The sequence below is a fragment of the Mustela nivalis genome (genome assembly GCF_964662115.1).
Source record: "Mustela nivalis genome assembly, contig: HAP1_SCAFFOLD_53, whole genome shotgun sequence".
NCBI lineage: Eukaryota > Metazoa > Chordata > Mammalia > Carnivora > Mustelidae > Mustela > Mustela nivalis.
Genome location: NW_028136539.1, coordinates 2,214,713 through 2,219,346, shown reverse-complemented (window position 1 = coordinate 2,219,346; position 4,634 = coordinate 2,214,713). Strand labels below are relative to the sequence as shown.

The 4,634-nt window shown below is 38.6% G+C and overlaps 1 pseudogene across 1 annotated transcript; it reads left to right on the top strand.

The window, feature by feature from the left end:
- Positions 1 to 1,980: 1,980 nt before the first annotated feature.
- Positions 1,981 to 2,928, top strand: LOC309856981 (small ribosomal subunit protein uS5 pseudogene; annotated as a pseudogene). Its single transcript has one exon. The product of its transcript is annotated as a small ribosomal subunit protein uS5 pseudogene (transcript).
- Positions 2,929 to 4,634: the final 1,706 nt, after the last annotated feature.

The window sequence follows — 4,634 nt, the reverse complement described above, 5'->3', positions numbered from 1 at the left end:
ATATTCTACATTTTTTACATCATTTCTAACATATAGAAGTGTGTTATCAAGGCTGGTTCTGTGAACAAACCTAGTTATGCTAAAGTGTGTTTTGTTCTCCAAAAATTAAATTCATGATTATCACACAATTATAAAATACTTGTGTCAAGAATTTTTATTCAAAAATTAATAAGAGAAGCAGATATTAAAACTAGTTCACATGGTTATTTGGGATATAAGCAGAGTTGTGCAGCAGAAGTGCTCTGGGCCCATAATTTGGGTTATAGAATTTATGTTTTCTAATGAAAAATCACTAACTTGCATTATTGTTAACAAGAATCCTGTGCATTACCATCAGTTTTCTCCATTATAACCTCTTGCTCTACAGTTTGTAAATAACTTTGTCAATAGCAAGCTAATAAACGGGGTGACTCCAATGGATTGAGATAATCTCCAGAGTTTCTGCTACATAATGAACAGGACTCCATTGAAAGGACACCTAAGAGTTTATTTTGCCCAAAAATTTGATCACTTTTTTCACTGTCCTTACCTATTTTCCAAACCTAGTTCTTTTCAGTCTACAGACAACCCTGTATCTGACTGACTTGTTAATTCTGGGAATGTCTTGCAGATTAATTTGCTTGCCCGAGGTGGTTCCTCTAATTGATGTCTAAGAACCCTAATTAGTTAAGAAAACTTTTTTTTTAACATTTTCATTGCTACTTATTATTATTATTATTATTATTATTGCTAATATCTCTATTATAAATAATTCACAAGGGCATCCTTCTGACAAAAGACAAAGAGCTGGCTACTAGTAGAAAAAGTACATTTGACTCTGTCAGTGAAAGTGGTAAAGGGATTTGAGAAAATAAGGCAAAGCAGTGGAATTATGTGTTAAAACTTTAAATATTATAGACACATTTACTTAATTTCTAATACTGCTTATAATTAAAAAAGATGTTTTCCATGAACCACGCATTACAACAAATATATTGTTTATACAGATTAAATTTTCATCAAAAGGGACGCCTGGGTGGCTCAGTTGGTTAAGCAGCTGCCTTTGGCTCAGGTCATGATCCCAGCATCCTGGGATCGAGTCCCGCATCTGGCTCCTTGCTCGGCCGGAGCCTGCTTCTCCCTCTACCTCTGCCTGCCATTCTGTCTGCCTGTGCTTGCTCTCTCGCCCACTCTCTCTGATAAAGAAATAAAATCTTAAAATAAATAAATAAATTTTCATCAAAAAATTATAAGTGTATTTTTTTGTAGGATCATGATAAGCATTTTGCAGATGAGAAAAGTGAAATTTAGAAAAGTATGTCTCTTCAAATCCCTCATACAATATCTGGCCTAGATAGAAGGATATACTATCACAATTGAGGAAGATAATTGAGATTACTTAAAATGATAAACTTTACTGTATAGGGTTTTTTACAAGTTTGCCACAGATTCACATTTTTTAAAATATATATCTATTTGTGTAAAGAGAATGCACTGAGAAGTAAAAAGATAGTGATATATCAGTGCTACCAACTAATGGCTATAATATCATCACCTTATTTATGAACAATGAAACAGTGTGTAATATTTAAATAAATTTAAATAAATTCCTATTTATTTTATATATTTATAAATTTAAATGAATTCCTATTTATTTATTATTAAAGAAATTCCTCTAACAAACAGTATGTTTTGAAGGTTGCTAGCAGGAAAGTGTTGTACGACATGGAAGTAATCAGAAAATGTGATCTAAAATTCTGCTTTCAAGGGCGCCTGGGTGGCTCAGTGGGTTAAAATTCTGCTTTCAAGAAGCTATAACAGTAAGTACTGAGCATTAGCTATTATATGCTATGGATGAATAACTGAAATCTACATTTGAAACTATTGGTACACTATATGTTACCTAATTGAATTTTAAAAAGTTAATAAAAAAAACCACTATTTTATAAAACAATATTCCCAACAGGCTCTTTTGCTTTAAAATACTCACTTTGTTTCCTCTCCGAGAGAACACCAAATGGCGGATGACGCCGGTGCTGCGGGAGGGCCCGGAGGGCCCGGGGGCCCTGGAATGGGAGGCCGCGGCGGTTTCCGCGGTGGCTTCGGCAGCGGCATCCGGGGCCGGGGCCGGGGCCGGGGACGTGGTCGGGGCCGGGGCCGAGGCCGCGGAGCTCGCGGGGGCAAGGCCGCGGACAAGGAGTGGATCCCCGTCACCAAGCTGGGCCGCCTGGTCAAAGACATGAAGATCAAGTCCCTGGAGGAGATCTATCTCTTCTCCCTGCCCATCAAGGAGTCTGAGATCATCGACTTCTTCCTGGGAGCCTCCCTCAAGGACGAGGTTTTGAAGATCATGCCTGTGCAGAAGCAGACGCGCGCGGGCCAGCGGACCAGGTTCAAGGCATTTGTCGCCATCGGAGATTACAATGGACATGTCGGTTTGGATGTCAAGTGTTCCAAGGAGGTAGCCACTGCCATCCGCGGAGCCATCATTCTGGCGAAGCTTTCCATTGTCCCTGTGCGGCGAGGCTACTGGGGGAACAAGATCGGCAAGCCCCACACTGTCCCGTGCAAGGTGACTGGCCGCTGTGGCTCTGTGCTGGTGCGTCTCATCCCCGCCCCCAGAGGCACTGGCATTGTCTCGGCCCCTGTGCCCAAGAAACTGCTGATGATGGCTGGTATTGACGACTGCTACACCTCGGCCAGGGGCTGCACTGCCACCCTAGGGAACTTTGCCAAGGCTACTTTCGATGCCATCTCCAAGACCTACAGCTATCTCACCCCTGATCTCTGGAAGGAGACTGTGTTCACCAAGTCTCCCTATCAGGAGTTCACGGACCATCTTGTGAAGAACCACACCAGAGTCTCTGTTCAGAGGACCCAGGCTCCAGCTGTGGCTACTACATAGTTTTATACAAGAAAAATAAACTGAACTAAAGCTTGAAAAAAAAATAGTCACTTTGTAATGAGAGTCATTACTTTTGTCTAGCCAAATCTTATAGCACTGTTTATCCCTTCCCTGCTTTATCCCTTCCCAGTATCAATAAAGGCTCACTTGGGTTACCTAGAAGCCATGAGAAAGCTTGTAATAGATCTGGCTGGTTTTCACCAGCAATTTGACCACCATGTGCACAGGGAAGTCTATTGATAAAGGCTTTATTGCAATAAGTTGCAAATACATGGATGATTTTGGTTTCTCTTTCTTGAGGTCTTGTTTCATGCTAATAAATTTAGGGTGGCTTATTGGAATGGATGTTATTAACATATCTTCATAGTTATAAGCACATGGAATTGTAAAATAGATGAATGAATGTGGCATTACTGACAACTGTCCTCATTTTGAAATCAAATTACAGTGTACTAAGATGAGGAAGCAAAGCAGATTTGGGATTATGAGTGAAATAATTTTAAAAAGTATTAGGGGTATGATCGGACTATTGGGTAATTCAGTAGAAAAATGTCAACTGATTGAGATTCTGTGTTCCCTGATTTCAGAGAGAAGTTAAGATATATAAGTAACATGAGGAGACTAGGAAGCCAAACATAAGTGATAATTTTGTGCCAGGGTGTGTATACAACTGTTTATCTTCTTGCTTTACCACTAAGGTTGCTCCTAGAGGAGAGTTTAAATATGTGTTGGAGCTAATCTCTGTGGATTACACAAGAAACCACATCCTACAGCTCTCCCTGAAACACCCCTTATGATTTCAATGTAATTTGGTTTTTGCATTTTTAGAAATAACAAAATACTTTGCAAACTCATCTACTTTATTACCATCACAAGTGAGTCAGCTGACTCCACATTTTAACACAGTGACAGTCACAGAGGAATGGAGGAATGAGTAGAGTTATCAATATATGTGCTTTTAAGAAGTATGACAGGGTAGCAGCTATTTCCAGGAACCAAAACATGGGTCAGCAGCTGTGCAGGAAAAGTGATGGAATAAATGACTCATTTCAGAGGAGTTCTATAACATATTAGTTCTATAATGTATCTTCAGCCCCCAATTACCCGCTTTGATCTAAAGATAAGGATTTACAGTTAAGGTCCCATTTATGATTTGACTGGTAGGGTCTGAATCATGTTTACTATTGTTTTGACTATTACTTGAAACCTATAGTAGTACTTGGGATATGTGTTGTGTATTCTGTGAACATGTGCTATTTTTAGATTAGATAATTTCTGTCTCGAACCCCTGTTCATTTGTTTGTTTTTGTTTATTTGATAGTGGTTTCAGTAAATGGATATATCTGAAAAATTGCAAAGCCACTATTAAAACAAGTTATTATTATATATAGCATGGAATTGCACATTCCTCCTTTGAATCTGACAGAGCTTCACCATATCCTTAACAATTTGGGAAAAACATGCTATTATTTTTCTTTATAAAATTTCTCCTGTTAGGCTGTGATGGTTGTCATCAGCAGTAACTCCTCTGAAGGCTTTGTCAAAAGAGTTGAAAAAATTGGAAAGGTGTGTGAATGAAGCTGTTTGTTGAATATAAAGAAAAGAGCATTGAAGTACAATTCACACTCTTACTTCTCCTTCTATGCTTTCAGATGTTTGTCATTTGAAAATTTTGCTTCTAGAAGAGATGCCCTATATAATTCTTACTTTAAGGAGCAAGTTGCTTTTATAATTTTTTTATTATTCTACC